The sequence below is a fragment of the Rousettus aegyptiacus genome, unplaced genomic scaffold (genome assembly GCF_014176215.1).
Source record: "Rousettus aegyptiacus isolate mRouAeg1 unplaced genomic scaffold, mRouAeg1.p scaffold_m13_p_1, whole genome shotgun sequence".
Classification (NCBI taxonomy): Eukaryota; Metazoa; Chordata; class Mammalia; order Chiroptera; family Pteropodidae; genus Rousettus; species Rousettus aegyptiacus.
This window is the reverse complement of record NW_023416284.1, coordinates 144,999,103-145,017,049: the sequence shown is the minus strand read 5'-3', so window position 1 is coordinate 145,017,049 and position 17,947 is coordinate 144,999,103. Positions and strand designations below refer to the sequence as shown.

At 33.9% G+C, this 17,947-nt stretch overlaps 1 protein-coding gene across 9 annotated transcripts in view; it reads right to left on the bottom strand.

The window, feature by feature from the left end:
* Positions 1–17,947, bottom strand: part of CEP57L1 (centrosomal protein 57 like 1) — a 45,035-nt gene that overhangs the window by 15,485 nt on the left and 11,603 nt on the right. For 2 of the 9 annotated variants that reach the window (XM_036220722.1, XM_036220716.1), the window contains exon 2: positions 8,371–8,540. The exons of 5 other annotated variants lie outside the window; for them this stretch is intronic. The gene's annotated coding sequence lies outside the window, so the exon portion shown is untranslated. Of the gene's footprint in view, positions 1–8,370; positions 8,541–10,909; positions 10,968–17,947 lie in introns of those variants that run through there. 2 more of the 9 variants (XM_036220727.1, XM_036220731.1) reach the window with 2 other exon arrangements.

The following is a 17,947-nucleotide window of genomic DNA, read 5'->3' as shown; positions in this document are numbered from 1 at the left end:
AGGAAAGCACTTTCCATGACTTTTCCTGGGAGGGCAGAGAACACACTTTACTTAATGGCAATTGTTACTTTAACCATTGCCATGACTGGCTGTCTTCCAGGACATTCTGATTAGTCTAGATTAGAGGTTATATAGCCAAGGAAGGTTTGCAAGAATACTTGTTGCTTTTTGCTTTATCATTTTTTACTTTTGTTATTAGTACCAGCTACCATTTACTAACCATGTCTCCATCCCCCCAAGTTGTTGCTGCTCAGACACTGTCTGCTCCCCATTGGAGACTGCATCTATCTAAGCTGCTGTTCCCTCAAAAAATAAGAGCAAAGTTAGTCATAGCTGGCTTACAGTGAAGTAGAGGAAGGGCCTCAAAGTACAGAATGGCCAACTCTTACTGTTTTTAGTGCTGAGTGTAAGCCCTGTACATTCATTGTCTCATCTAATCCTCATAAAATTCTATGAAGTAGGTTATTATTCCCATTTTGTAAATGAAGGAATAGAGGTAGAGAGGTCACCCAACGTCATATAGCTTCTAAATGGTGGAGCCAAGATTTAAACCTAGACAGTTCAATTCCAAAGCCAGGGCTCTTAATTGCTATGTTAAATTGCCTATAATTTGAAACATTTGTAGTTAGCCAGGGTGTGAGATGATGTTGCATTTGGATTAGGGTAATGACAGTGGAGATAAAGAGAGCATTACAGAAGCAAGATATATTTTCAAGATGAAAGTAATGAACTAGATGAGAAGAAAAGCATATAGATGGTATACGAAGTCACTGAGAATAGAAGATGTCACCTAAAGGAAGAGTATAAATAGAAAAGATTTCAGATAAGGAAGGAGAATAAGAGGATAAGAAGCCTATAAAGCAGAAAAAAAGCCAGAAAACTATGGTGTCAGAAATAAAGAGATTGTTTCAAGAAGGAGGGGGTTATATAGGTCAAAGAAGAGTTAATCGATTTTGAAAAGGAAGAGACCACTGATTGTGATAGTACAATATAAGAAGGGAAGGCAGTTCTAAGAGTCCATATCAAAAAGGCAAGTACAGGAAGAGAAAACAGCAAAAGACATATAAGTTTTACACAAATCAGGATGTCCTTTTGCAAAGAATTTCAATTTTCCTGGCTTAAAATCATATAGCGCTCATGGACTGTGCCTTGCCATCCTTGTGAACTAACTTGCTACAAGTTACAGTGTAAACAATTGTATTCATCATGCAAGTCACTTTCACAGAATCAATTACATATCATTCTTGAAAACATCTATGGCTGGAAAGTAAATACATACAATTTTACTGAGTATTATGAACTGAATTACATTTCCCCAAAATTCATATGTTGAAGCCCTACACTCTAATACCCCAGAATATGACTGTATTTAGAGATAGGGCCTTTAAAGGGTTAAAACGAGACCCTTAGGATAGGTCCCAATCAAATCTGACTGGTGTCCTTTAAGAAGAGGAAATCTAGACACAAAAAGAGATACATTAGGGATGTGTGTAAACAAAGGAAAGACCAAATGAGGACACAGCGAGAAGGTGGCCATCTGCAAGCCAGGGAGAGAGGTCTCAGAAGAAACCAAATCTGCCAACACTTTGATCTTCGACTCCTAATATCTAGAACTGTGAGAAATAAATTCTGTTGTTTAAGCCACCCAGTCTGTGCTATCTGTCAGTCCTAGCAAACTAATACACTGACTGCTACTTATACCTTTGTTTTAAAGTAAATGAAACATAAGAATAGTAACAAAGGTGTAACAATGGAATCCTAAGGTTTATGCTATTTGAAGCACATAATAAAGTTATTTGAAATTTAGTTTCCTACTTGATAGAATGTGAAACAATTATGAACTTTCTTGATTTATTTACCCCTATACACAATAATTTAAAAAAATAATTTAAAAATAATTTAAAACTAAAATTATGCTTTTGACCCATTTTAATCTATAGGGAATTGTATTAGTTTGAACACAAATGTTAGCATTAATTTTTATCTAAAACATTGTAAAATACTCCTTTAATGGTTTATATTAAACATATAAGACTACTGCTTCTAAGAATCAAAGTGACATTCAAAAATTATAGTATCAGACGTTTTGAATTACAGGGATATTCAAGAGAACTAATCTAAAGGTTAAGATATAATCAAATTCAGGTAACTTTAGAAGACAGTTAAATAGAGTCTGCTTATAAAAAAAAAAAATCCCAGATCGACTTCCAAATATGAGTTGACAAAGGTTATTATTTCAAGTTATTTAGTTTGAAGCAGTGGTGACTATATTCAAAATGTTTGGGAAGTCTATGGTATTATAAATTTGTAAAAGTCATAAATATCTGCGAGTTCTAGAATTGACAGGGAAATTTCATATGTTTATTTAAAATTTATATCAACTTCAATTTTCTCATTTTACAGATGTGGAAACTAAAGTCCAGACATGCTAAGTAATTTGCTTAAGCTGAATTTTCCTGCACTTCAAAATTCATGCAGCTAGAGAAAACATTCTCTCTTAAGGACTGAGGTTGATTTATATTTACCTAAACAGGGACTACCCTAATGGAGAGTCATCTGGAAAATACTTCCTGGAAAGAAATTGTGGAAACAGAGAATCATGTAATCTTACTAAAGTCTAAGAGGGTCTTAGAGGGCATCTGTTCTAACCCTTTCGATATGAACTTATTCTCACATTATCTTCAATAGGTCATCTAAACTCTACTTCATATCTCCAGAGAGGCAGAATTCACTACCTTCATGTTGAAGTCAAAGCTTCCTTCTCTGATTTTTATGGATTAAACACATTTTGAAGGTAATAACTACAGCTTCTATAATTTTTGATGTAGATATTGTTTTGAATATTTACTGTGATAATTGTGATATTACATAACAAATTCATCTAGTAAAATCTTGCCGGATCAATTTCAAACCTCAAATTACATCATTCACTGCATCTGAAAAGCCTGTAAAAGAGTTATAAAATCCCATCTCCTTATTGAAGGCAAAATGGATAAATCAAGCAGAAATGACTCAATCATTTAATCAATGATAGTTCATTCCTGATGAGATCTCAGTAGACTTGACTGGATCCAGATTAGCACAGCTGAATACTAATATAGAAGATAACTTTAGTGTGCATCTACCAGTCACTAAGACTAGCAGATTTCTTCCTTAATAACTTAACAATTTTTTAAAAATAATTTACCATATACATAATATGTGTATGTGTAGTTTAGGGAATTATAATAAAACAAATTTCTGTACATCCTCACCTAGTTTAAGAAATAGAGTGCTACCCTGTTCTGTGGAAGCCCTCTGAGTGCCTTTCCTCATCTCTTGCTTTAAATTGTGTGCTACTCATTCTAATGTCTTTTATCATATTTCTATGTATCCTTAACAATAATATTGTTTAGTGTTGGTGGTTTTTAAACTTTATATAAATGAAATTACACTTTTTTCATTCAAAGTATCTTTGTATTTACAAGCTCTCTATCTCTTAATCTGTTTCTCATATTCTTTATCTTTTTGTTTTATATGCTGTGTTACACTATGGGTAATTTATTAAGCTCTATCTCCCAGATCACCAATTCTTTTTTTTTTAAAACTATGTCTAAGTAGCTTTTTGACCCATCCACTAATATTAATTTTAAATTACATTTTCATTTTTATAATTTTTCCCCAAATCTCCCTGACTAATTTTAATAGTCTCTTGTTCCATCATTGTACTCTTCTATTTCTTTAAAAATTTTAAATATACTTAAAAATTTTTTTATAAAATAATTTTAGAAATCAGTCTTTTGCAGTTAGTGATTTCTGATTTTAAGCTCATATTCCTTAGATATGGGAATTCTTCAAAGTTAGTATTTAAAGTACTTTTCTTCAGGGATTTCTATTAGCTTTTGCTAGGTCCTGGGTCACCCAAAATCCAAGGCATCATTAAACTAAACATTTATATTAAGATTTTTTGGGAGGCAGCATGAATTCCAACTTCGAACCCACATGAGTATAAGATTGTGATGTGGGCTTCTTGGGAGAGATTCTTTTTGTCCACTCCATTCAAAGCCAAGAATAATACAGGCAGTGTCGTTCTGAAGAGCAGGTTGTTTTCCCTTCATTCACAGAAGGTTTCACCCCTTGGGGATCCCAACTTTTCAGTGCAGTGTCCAAACTTATCACTCACCAGGCCCAGGTTCAGACTCTGTCTCTTGCCCTATGCAAACAGGAATGTCTCCTTAAAGCCCAGGTTCTATGCTATGATGGATCAGAAAGTGTCCTCAGGGACAAAAGTGGTTCTAGGGCTCATTATCCCTATGGAATTGGACTTTCTCATTATGTACAGCCTTATATTTTCCCCCTTGCTTTGCTGCCAACTCAGTCATGCTTTAAAAAAGATGTTTAAAACATTTTATACAGCATTTTTGTGTTCTTTACCAGAAGAGATTTCTCAACATATAATTTGCCATATTGCTTGAAATTGCAATAGTACAGTATATATTCAACTTTTAAAAACATGCAATGACTTTATAGGAATACTATAACTATTAAGTTCCAGAAATTCAAAAGTTGTTTAATTATTATACTTCAGTGACTATCATGTGTAATGTATTAACACTAACACCAAATTTTACATTTAATATATTGATCATTTAACATTCAAATTGACCTATTTAATACAATTGATAATTAACTTTAAAAACAGCCTTGCTGGATTTGAAAAATTATCATTCTGCAGACATCATAGTAAAGACTGATTTAGGCAAGAAGTATCAATGCAAAATTCAGGAGTAGAAATTTTAATTAGTGGGATCTTTGCATGGTCTTAAAGTGTCTCCTCTACAGATTGCTTACAAGATGCAAGGAAAAAAGTAGTAGTTATATAGTAGAGAAATAAAATAACTTTGATAGGATGATTAAAATTAACATTACCCATGAAAGGTGACAAGGACACCATGTGCCCCTGAATGTGAAATCCTGAGGAAGACATGTCGCCTATATAGTATTCTGACCAGGAATGTATAACCTGCATCTCAATATGAGGAAACAGCACAAAATCCCCAAATGAAAAACATTCTATTTTTTATAAAGGGTGGGGACTATTTTCTTTAAAAAATGTCAGTGTCATAAAAGATAATGATATTTAGGGGCATATATCTCTAAAAGAATTGAAAGCAGGGTCTCAAAAAGATATGTGTGCACCCATATTTATAATGGCATAATTCAGAATAGCCAAAAGGCAGAAGGAACCCAAATGGCCATCAATAGATGAACAGATAAACAAAATGTACACACATACAATAGTATATTATTTGGCCTTAAAAAAGAAGGAAATTCTGACACCTGCTACAACATGGATAAATGTTGAGGACATTATGCTAAATTATATTAACCAGTCACAAAAATACAAATACTATCTGAGTCCACTCATATGAGGTATCTGGAGTAGTCAAACTCATAGAAACAAAAAGTGGAACCATGTTTGGCAGGGGTGAGAGGGGTAAGGGATGGGCAGGTAACTGGGGAGTTAAAGAGTTTTAGTTTTGCCAGATGAAAAAGTTCTAGAGATTGGCTGTAGGGAAGACAAGTTAAAAAAAACAAGTTATGATTCAATGTGATCAGGTCCACAACACAAGCATATACAGTGTTACAAGATGACAAAAGAGAAATTACCTAACTCTCCCTGATGGAGATATAAGTAAAGCTAGAAATAACTTGGAATTATAGTTTTGAAAGAGGAGTGTAGGTAAACATGGCAGAATGAACATACACACTAACTTTTGTTTCCTCTTGGAAACCCACTAAAATATTGAAACAATTTCTTAAAAAAGATATAAAACTACAAAGACAAAGAGATCAGAAGAGGTGACAACAAAATTTCAGAAAATGGAAAACAGATGTACAAGCAGTAACAGGCTTAGCTAATGCAGAAAGGCAGGCTCCTAACTCAAGTAAGAAAAATGACTTCTAAGTTTACCTGTAGAACCTCCAAATGGTTCAGGAATTAGCTGTATCTTTGTATGCAGTAGTTAAGATAGGGATGAAAACTAGAGGACAGGACGAAATTTTAATTTAGAAGTAAATTATATGCCACATCCCCTTTGCCTCTTTATGAAGCCAGAAGACTGCTTTACCCTTATCTGGGAAGAAAACTGGAAGTTTTGTTTGTTTTCTTCTGTAAAGAAGAATTGTAGAGTAACTCTGAATTGGGGTACACTCAGCACAGGCGAGAAGGATAGGGCACCAGACTGAGTCAGAAGATTCAGTTCCCAGAATATTGGTAGTCTATATATCGAAGTGGAGATGGGAAGATCCTAATCAAGGGACTATGACTAGCTCAAGTTAACAAAGACACTAAAGATGAAAAATGAATGAGTTGGATGGATTTGAAATTTCCAGTCGGTTTTTTAGTGCCCCACTCTTAAATATAAATTATTTAATCAAGGCTTACCAGACACTGAGGACTGATATGAAAGACAGAGACCAAAACGAGCAAACAATAAGAGGCTTAAAAGGAACGCACAATTTGGAAATACATTGTGAATATAGAATGTATAATCACTGAAGGACATGACAGATGTTGGTGAATTTGACTGAAACACAGCGAATCAATGTTGGCAGTAAGAGATGGCTAAAAAGGAAAGCATGAAGGCCAAACCACAAAGGAATCTGTATTTCACATTAAGATGTTTGTATTTTAAAGGATTAGGCAATGGGGAGAAATGAAGATTATAAAGGGGAATAAAATAATCAGGTTTGTATTCCGACAAATTTATTCGGATGGTCCTGAGGTAGATAGATTGAAGGCGGAAGAAATTATAGGCAGAGGGACAAATTAAGAGGTTACTGAAGTAATTAAGAGAAGGAAAATTATAGGCCTGAATTAAGACTGGAGGAGATGAGATGAACATGAAAGATATTTAGAAGGTAAAATGGAAAGGACTTAGGAACCAACTAGACATGTGAAATTGGGGAGAAGAAATAATAAAAAATGCTCCCCAAACTTTTACTTGGACAAGTGGGGAGATGGTAGTGGCATTAATGGAAATAAGGAATAAAGTAAAAGGAGATACAAGTCTGGTAGAAAATAATAAATTATGTTTTAGATATGTCAAATTTGAGATACTTACAGGCGCAGAGCTATCTAGCAAAAATGGGTTGAAATATGCGTCTGGCATTAGGTGAGCAGTCTAGGCTAGATCTAGAAATAATGATTTGGTTATCAACTAGATCACCTCAAAAAAGTGTAAAGATTAGCAATTTTAAGTGTGTGCATGTGTGGAAAAGGGTGGCTTATATTCAGTGCCTTTGTCATTAGAGAGCTACTGCTGTCTATCCACTGCAGTGCCCCTCAGACATAGTGAGTAAAGATTTTAAAAGGTTAAGAATTACAGATTTAGGAGAGAAAAAGGTTAAACTCAGAATGCTGAAGAACACTAGAATTGAGAAGGCAAACGAAGGAATAAAAACCATCCAAGGAGATCAAAGAGGAGTGATCAGAGAAGTGGGAAGAAAAAGCAGGAGAAAGTGGTAACAAATGAGTCAAATGAGAACAAGAAGTATTATTTAATAGCTACACCTAATATTCCAAGCCTGTAGAAATAAACACACAGAGTATGGCTTCTGCTGTCAAGTAGTTTGCAATCTCACTACTGTAAAAAGACCAACACAAGCCAATGAGAGGGGAAAAAGAACATAGCAGGTGAGACAGCAATACATCCAGTAAAACTGGTTTTCTTATTTCATAATTATTAACTTTTTATTAAGCATTTTTCAAACTCATCATCTTAGTTTTCAATAGAAAAATATGATTACATGAGTATAATACCTAGTGTTTTAGAGTATAAAGTTAATTTTTTACAAATATTTTATAAATTATAATATCTAATGGTTTACAATTAAACTCAATGCATGCAATAAGAGTTACCCTAATTTCCAAGCAAACTTATCAACTGCTGAATTTAAAATAACTAGATTTATATACATTCTATCTATTAGGAAATTAGATTTTTTACTTACTGAATTTGAATCCAACAAATTTAGAACTTATAAATGCTGAGATTACTTAAATGATTAGATTACCCATCATCTATACCTCAGTTTATCTTTAATATTCAATTTAGGAGAAAATGCTCCTGATTTAATATAAAGTGAACATAAAAAGATATAAAATTATATAATTGTAGCCCAATTTCTAAGATAAGCCTAGATAAAAGGCTAAATGTATTAAAATGTTAACAGATGGACGAAAGACTTTCATTTTTTTATCTCTACCTTCTTAAACATCCTCTACAATAAACATATTAGTTTTATAATAAGAAACAAATTTACTTAAATAGTTTTCTCTTAACTAGATTTCAGCAGAGGTAGAAAACAGCTGAAGATATACAGTACCTATTATTTATATAGATATTTGTTGGGTCACTTGCATCTTTTCATTTTCAAGGGTCTTATGCTTCTTATATAAATATAAACTTGGAGGGAGGCAATTATACTTATTTCTTCAGTAAGTGCCTACAGTCCAAACAGCTATGCTCTGCAAAGGGGAACTGCATCCTCAGGACCTAATTCAAAATAAAAAAAAAATGTGTACAATGAATCCCCCGAAATTTATTTGTTAGGTCAACGACTTTTCTCTACTTCCCCTATGCTAATGTTTGTTGTGGTTAAACCCAACAAGTCTATAAATACTGTCCCAAGTTTTAAAAATTTCTTATTGTACCTTGGTATAAACCTTTGCATAAAGTATTGTACTTTAATATTTTACTTAAGTAAGTCAATCTTAATTATTAGGATTTTAAAATATTAGTGGTAATATTTCTTCAGAAAATTCTAAGTTTCTATGATTTTGAAAGGGTTTCAACATTCTTATAATGTTTATTATATTTATCTGTTGAATTTAACTCTGCTTCTAACCATTTTTCTTCAGAATGGCTGATGGCAAACTTATCAAATGTAGAAAGAACTTAAAAACTGAGTCAATAAATAATAGCTTATTATTATTATCATTTATTATTTATGCCTACAGCACCTGGTATTCCTAGGTGGTCTCCCATTCAAGTGCTGACCAGGCCCGACCCTGGTTAGCTTCCGCAATCAGACATGGGGCTTATTCAAGGTGGCATGGCTGTAGACCATGGACCGTGGCTCCACTGGGGCGCAAACCCAGGCTCTGCTGCATGTAAAAAAGATGTGCTAATAACCGCTACACTATGGAACCACGTCCAATAAATAATAAGTTTTAAAGTTAACAGTACTCAGATTAGTTGCTACAAATGCACTTCCTTGGCCTTTACATTTTCCTTCCCCTACAGATTGGGCACACTTCATAGTTAGAATTAATTATGGGAATATACTGATTAGTCAGGCAGCCCAAGGGGGAATGAGCTGTTGGACAATGATAAATAACTAATACTTACCTATTTAATTGCCAAAATTTATTTTAATTCATTAAAAAATTCTAAAATGTTTAACCGACTTCTGCCTAGAGTATACTCAACACAATTTAACCTTTGGGACGGTTTAAGGATATCATCACAGCATTTTAATTATGCACAATATTACTTAAAGAACCACATTGATACGTGTTGGATTGTTTGCCCCTTCACTGGAAAGTTCCAAACTGTTACAGATTTTGTTTTCTGTCTTTTCACCTCTTGCTATCTCTTCCCTTCCAGGCTGCTTGTGAGCTGTTCACTTATCTCTAGAAGAATATCCCTCCCTTTTTAATTGGTTTCCCAATTTACTGCAAATAAGAAACAACAAACAATCAAGTTTCATTCATTAGCTAGTCAGAGATGAAAAATACATTCCCTGGCAGTCCTTAAAACATTCACAGCTTAATTATACTACAAAGCATGCTATGGGAACCAGAGAAGGAAAATCTAACCAAGTCTGAGGATTTCAGAGGCGTCTTCTTAGAGAAGCTAGTTCATAAACTGAAATATGAAGGATGAATGAGTAGAATTTGACAGTCCAAAGAAAGATAATGGGTAAAGGACAAGATTAAGGGGTATAAGCAAAAGAAATAGCATGGTAATAATAAAAACAATACCTCATATTTACTGAACACATATTATGTGAATTAACTTATTAAAACCCACATAACTCTATGAGGCACAATTATTCCCATTTTTAAGAAGATGAAATTGTGGCACAGAAAAACTGTTTTGCCCAAGGTCACACTATTAGTTAAGTGGCAAAGTCAAGATTTGAATTCAGGAAGTCTGACCCTAAAACTCACACTTTTAACTATTTATGTTATATTGTTTATTTATGCAAAGTTATGAAAGCAAGAGCAGATCTAGTGTTTTGGGTGTTACTACAAGAAATGTATAAAGCTGGAAGATTGCAAATGTGCCTGAGTATTGCGGAAGAGGAACCTTGTCTAACAGGTACAAGTGTTTGGATTTTATCCCATAGGCAGTAAGACCAGCTGAAAAGCAGCAGAATCACATTGTCTTTGATGAAGATGCCTGGGAGATTAGAATGGAGAAAATCAACCAGATGCTACAAGTCCAGGTAGGAGGCTATTCTAGAACTTTTATGTGAGGTGATAAAGACCTGAACCAAAGCAACAGACGTGGGAATGGAAAGAAGGTGACAAGATAATTAGGATGCTGAGTTTATAGAACTTTGGACCTGAATGAGGAAAATTAGTGATAGGGAGAAATTAAATAAAGCTGTAGTTAAGGCAGATTGTGTGTGTGTGTGTAGGTGGTATAAAAGGTTCATTTTACACATATTTGACCTGATTGGGAGAATAACAACATAGAAACAGCTGACACTTACCCTGAGCTTATTATGTGCCCACGTATTCATCAAAGAAGTTTACATGTATTGATCTATAGAATCAAGGCAACCCTAGAGATATTTATATTAATTTCATTTTACATGAGGCAACTGAGAAGTAACTTTGTCTAAGATCACACACCTATTAAATAGCTGAGCAGGGACTTGAGCTCAGGTAGCCTGGATCAGAGTATATTCCACCTTTAACAGAGAGACATGTCAGTTGTACAGATGAATTTGGCATCTAAGAAGAAGAGTTTAAAAATAAGAATTTGGAAGTCAGCAATATATATATATATATGGCAGCTGAAGCCATGAGTATTCATTTAGATACAGAGAACACCACTTTCTCTAAGTGTAGTCCTTCGGTCACTTAGGTACAAATACCTTGAGGGTATTTATTAAAAGTGTAGATTCCTGGGCATCGTCCAGGTCCTTAGAAACATAATCTCTGGGGTAAGTCCCAGAGATATATAGTTTTAACTCCCCAATTGATTCTTATGCAAATTAAAGTCTGAATATCACTGATGAGGAATTAGGAAAAATAAAAGTATAACAATAACACTGAGTTTCTTACAAGTGTGTCTACAATAAGAGTAAACAAGTTCTGAAAAAGGATATTTAGTAAGGGCCTAAGCAAGTGTCTGATGGATCTTTTATCAAACCTAAGCCACTATTATAAGATGCATTATTCTTTTATGTTTCACACACATACGTACAAAAAATAAAAACAGGAGACCTATCATGGAAAGCTGCAACAACAGAAAGTCTACAAATGCAGTGTAGAATCAATGAAAAATAAACCTACCACTCAGAAAGAGAAAGCAAGGAAACTTAAAAGTCTCTATCTTCAAGTACTGGGAATTTTATCCAAAAGATTATTCTTACACAGCTTTGAAGTCTGAATTCATACTATCAGTGGGGTTAAAACAAAAACAAAAACAAAAACAAAAACAAAAATCAACTCTCCAAACACTGAATTTAATTGAAAACAGTCTCAAGTTTGTAGTAGTGTGAATGACTGGTAGAGGCAAATGCAAATGCCCTCTGAAGTAATCTGACTTCAATTCAGACCAGTAACGATTATAAGATGTATCCCTATTTTAGAATTTTCTTAAATGTGAAAAAAATATGTCTTAAAATCATTGAAATACAGTAAATGGAAAGTATACCAAATTATTCTGAATGCCCAGAAACTTTTAGGTGGAAAGGCCATATTATAGTTTTCAAATGTACCCCATAATTCCAGACAGGTGTTGGTTTGTTTTTACAAGAACTATAAAACAAAGACAGATTATTAAAAATTATAAAAATCCTTTTCCTTCCCATCACATTTAATCATTTTTTATAATTCCTCTACATATAAAAAGTCTCATCCATAAAAAAAAGAACAACAACAAAAAAACCCCACAAAACAAAACAACCAACAAGTGAGATCAGACCACTCGTACCCCCAGAGTCCATGTAAATGCTTCAACATTCTCTGGGACTTTGTGAACTGGATTGCAAAACTAACCACAGGCCATGGTAACTGTCCAGACACACACAACAGAGAAGAGAAAACTTGGCTCTTGCTAAGGCTGATGATTTACGCTCTCAGTCCAACACTTGGTATTCCCTCTTTCACTCACAGGCCACAAACACACTAACAATGTTTTTATGATACCCAGAGTATCCTAGCTCTTTTTAATAAAAATTAATCCCTTCTCAACAATGCCACCATAAAAAAATTGTTTCAGCACTTGTATAATTTTCCAGTAAAGCAGTGTATCCCTAGTTCAGACACGCATTTTCCATCTTTTCCAAGAGGAGTATAAACTGTACAAATTACACACTATAGTTGTTCTGGGATCTTATAAAACTGCAATAATGTTGTATAGCAAGCATATCATCCAAACTGATCATTAGAGGGCTAAATGGCTTTAGAGTGAAAATAAGCACCAAACAACCACTGCAAGGAGTTCCAGAATTCAAACTTACAAATAAACTCGTTATATAACCAACCACTACTAGCTTCTCCCTGCTTTTAGTGGGTGAAGGTCCTCAAAGTCCCTCTCATAGCACAGTCTTGTCTAGAGTAACTGATATAAGAATTCGTATCTGATTCCCACTCTTGCCACTCCCTGACAGAACACCTCTTTCAGGAAAGCTGTTTCCTACCTCAGGAGCAAATGTGAGCATAGGGATTTTCTAAGACCGCAGAAAGTGAAATTTCCCCTGCCTCTACCTGTATATTTAATTTAAAAAAATTTTAAAGTAGCCCACAATCCCATTATACAGAAACCTCTATTAACATGTTTTTTTTTTTTAAGTAATATATCCACAGGTAACAAAACTTAAACAGCATAGAAAAACACAAAATAAAAAGTAAAAATTTTCTCCTCCTAGACTGCTGATTCCCAGCCACATCTGCTGCTGTTCCCTCTTTGAAGATAACCACCATCAACAGCTTCTTTAGAACAGAAAGAAAAACACTTATATACCTAAGCACTTTTCTTTTGGTGACGTTTCTGGTGTGTACATCATCAGCAGGCAATAGAGGGAAAGATTCACCAGATTCTAGAAGCATGGTAATCTTTTCTGTCATAGCACCACTCATTCCTTACCGTTTCATTCCTTTGAACTTTTGCTATTCTCTTTGATTTAATGATAGACTAATTCTTTTCTTGGCCTTTCCCTCTCCATGTCAATGGATTTGAGGAGAGGACTGAATCTGTGTGGTCCACTAAGGAATATGATGTCATGGAATGAGTTCTGGATTGAGTCAGAAGTCCTGGGTTATTTCCTGTTTCTGACACTTATATAGGATGTAATCTTAGTTAAGTCACTTTCTCTTTGCTTTAAAAAGTATAAACTGTTATGTAAATATGCAGTGGTAGAAGTAGCAGTGAAAATAAACTCTTTATCATTCTTTTCTGGGAGTTTCAGTTTCCTTACAACATAGTCCTTACAAAGAGTAATCTTAGACATAAACTCTTACTTTCCCTCCCTGTAATCATTTATCATCCTGTATTTGTTTCCTTAATTCTTCTGATTTGTCAGGTTGCCATTCTCCCTAATAAGCAATGTACATGATCCCTCTAAAATGAATTTATATATATATATACACACACACAGACACATACATATATATATTCTTGACACTAAATGATTAAGTGCTTATAACTTTACATTTCTAAGAATGTTACCTTTATAGAAACTTTTGTTCACATAAAACATTGTCATGTTTCTATTCTCCCTTCTGAGCAAATGTACCTGTAACCTCTATTATTTGATAAAGCAGTACAGCCTAGTGGTTCAGGAGTGGGCTCCACAGCAAGACACCTTGGGGATGAATCCTATATGATCTGAGGCAAGTTTCTTAAACTTTCTGTGGTTTTCTCCCTCTATTTATAAAAAGAGAATAAATAAGACTATCTACCTATTTCAGGGGATTATATGTAATGAGTTAACATAAAGTTCTTAGAACGGAGTTTGGCTCATAGTAAGCATTCAATAAATCTTAGTTATTATTGATACCAAAAAATGTTTAGGTTTTGGGTATCACATCCAAAATTTTGTCAGTATAATCACTGATGTGCATTATGATAATGAGAAATCACAAAATCCAAAATCCCTTTTGAGCTATCTAGCACTAAATAATATATTGTATTGTTTTAATATTAAGCCATACTATATCCTAAGGTCTCCAAATAGGTAATCTATAAATGCAATATGACTTTCACAAAATAGAACACTTCATTCCCCACAATATTTAATCTACTGCTACTGTAAAAACCCAATTTTTTATACTTAATACCTTTTCTATGCTCAGCCTTTCAAGTGACAATATTTCTTTGGGGGTTTCTCTGATTTATTTATTCTTTATTTTTACCCCAAATAATTTTTTAATTAAGTACGGAATATAATTTCTCTGAACTAAGAGTTCATACCCCCTTGAATGTCCTGAAGGCAACTCAAACTCTTATCTAAAATGTAATGTATAATCTTCCCCCTAAAAACTGTTTTTCCTATATTTTCAATCTCGCTTAATAGTATCATCCTCCTACTCCCTAACCTTCAAGTCCTAAGAATTTCAACACCTACAACACTTATTGAGTCACCTATACTGTCCCATCCTTACCACAACTGATGAGGTATGCCTCGGCCTAGGACTTTATCATTTTTTTGCCTGGACTATCACAATGGCCTTCTAAAGTGATTTTCCAGCTACTAATCCTGTCCCACTGAAACTACCTTCTATTCTATCTCGAGTGATCTATTTAAAATTACAATCCAGCTACATCATTTCCATGCTTAACTCTTCACTGACTCACCATTACCTTCAGAATAAAGATGAAGCACATTCTCTATGACCAGTTCTCTACCTATTTAGTTCTTTTCTCTTGCCTCTCCTGTTTCTAGTGTTCATATTGTTCTCTCTTCCTAGAATATTCTTATGTAAGATATAGTTTATCAGTTAATCTGTCCATGAAGCTTTCACTTTCCTGGCTCCCTGAGGCTGGGCTAATTTAAGTCTCCTTTGTGCATACCTACATGCTTTATATATTGAGATAATCTTTTCATGTCTTGCCCATTAAACTGAAAGGCATGGGGACAGAGATCAAATTTTCATTTACTTTTATAACCTTAGCACCTAATTCGATACTTAAATTGAAATGATTAAAAGCCAAGCAAAGCTCCAAGATAAATCCTACTAACAAGTCACCTCAATATAAGGTAAAAGATGTCTATGCCATTCAGACAAAAGAGAGTTTTAGTCACTAACAACAGTGTCTGAGTTATTCTGTCAAAAAGCAACACAAACACCTAGGTTGGTCATACATTTTTTTCCTTGGCATTCAGTGCTCCATATTCATCATTCCAATTTTTATTCCTATTATCAAGCTGCACTATCTTAACTACACCGACTTTTGAGCCATTTGTCTGAAATGAACTACTGAACTAAAGGGCTGCAGTAATCTACCAATGCACAGCATTGTTGACAGGATGATTTGTAGAGACATCATTAAGCCTTTACTTTTGTTCAAACTAGACTTGTTGGCATAGCTGTTAAGATCTTAGCATGAGAAACAGCATATGTTGTTGAATAGCACTGGGAGCAAAAGGACAAAACTTGAATTTCTGGTCTAGCTGAGGTGGAAGGTTAATTAAGATGATCAAAATATATTTTACTTTAAATGCATCTGTGAAAATTTGTATTACCTTCTTAAACATTCTAGTTCTTCACCACTTTCCAAATTTACTCCTGGCTGACTGTGCCAAATACTGAAAGTGCTGGAGGCCTTCCAATGTACCCCTAGCAGCCAAAACATAAGAGGCATAGAAAAGATGATGGCTAAACACAAGATCTTTATTGCTCCTAAGAACTTCCCTTGCATCCAAACAGAGGCTGCTTGTGACCTTGTCTGCATAATTCAGTTCATCTAATATTGAGATGACTTCAGTAAATCTAATGTTAGGAATTTGCATAATTTCCAGTTTTCACTCCATTTCAGTTCTAATAACATCTGCAGAGTGCCTAACATGTGTCAGACTTTGTGCTGAGAGATGGAGGTAGAAAGTGGAAGAGGTCTCAAGCTTGGGGAAAATAAATGCAATGCCTAAACAACTTGGGGCTTTGAACTTGCTCTAAACTAATAAAAATTTGGTGCTCCATAAAAAGTGGAATTGACCCTCCAATGCTGCTTTGACTATAGTAGTTGGCCAAGTCTGCCACTCCAGCTCAGGCTAAGGTAGCCCTAGCCTCCCTTAATATAACCAACTTTTATCCTTTAATTAAAAACTTCGATTAAAAGCTGCAAATTACAGTCCATCAAAAGACAGAAGGATTTGACTGTGGCAAAAACCAAAAAGTAAAGCTAAAGGAATTTGCAGTGGTAAATCCAATCATGAATACTGCTTACTACTTATTATACTTACATTATATATAAAGCTATGATATTTCACTGTGCTGGCTGGGAGACTAGAGTGAGAGTATTTGAAAAGAGGTTTGATTACAAAAGTAATACATGCTCATCTACAAAATTTGGAAATAACAGAAGAAAATTAAAATTGCTATAAATTCTACTTGTCTGAGATTGTTAAAACACTGTTACTATTTTGTTATCTATTAAATAAATCAGTGTTTTATTAATTTAACCGAAGTTAGGATTGTACCACACAATGTCTATGTAAATTGCTTCTCTACTTAATAATATATGATAAACATTTTCTTGTTATTATATGGTGTTTTAAAGTTTTTTTTTTTTTAATGGCAGTAAATAAATATATAAATGGCATTTTTTTTTATTAGGATAATCTAGAAATGGTAGTGTTAGGTTAAAGACAGATTTAATGCCTCTGATATATATTGTCAAACTACCTTGAGCTTTGCTTAGACCGATACGAAAATCCTAAAGTTCAGAATTCTCAACCATGTCTTGAGACTATTTCTCTAATCTACAATACTGTAAGATAAACAAATTTTCTCTTGGTTAACTTCTTATTAAAGCTTTATGACAATAAGACCTAGAAAAAAATAGGAACTGTACATATATAGATTAAGAGAATAACATGTATATCAATTTGCCTACTACATTGTTAATAAAAATATCTTTAAAATGCTTCATAGGGAGGAAATGAGATTCTAGGAAATATCTAAAACAAATTTACTTTCCTTTTTTTCCTGACGAAACCTCATATAGTTAAATCAAAACTGCTAAACTTTATTATGCAAAATGTATGTAGTCGTATACAGTTTATTCTTCATATCTGTACTAAAAGGCAAAATCTAAATATTGACTAACACTTAAAAAATGTTATAATTTACAAAGCCTTTATTTATTCATCAAGTTCGTCTCATCAACTTTAAAAAAAATGACATTACTATTATTACAGTCATTTTTGAACACACAAGGAAACCTAAGTAAAAAGATTAACTGACTTGCCTAAAGTCACACAACTAACGAACGGCAAAAACAGAATTCAAATTCAGGTCTCCAGACTCTAAATGAGGTACATTTTCTGTTTCTTCACTGCTTTCCATAAATCATAGATAATCCAATATTCCCCTATGTTTAGTCTTAGACACCTCTCCTCCATATATATAAACAGAGATTTTCTTAATGTTATTTATTTAAGCCAAGATTAAAATAAGTTTGCATTCCCTGAGTATACACACTGGCAGTGGAGAGACCAA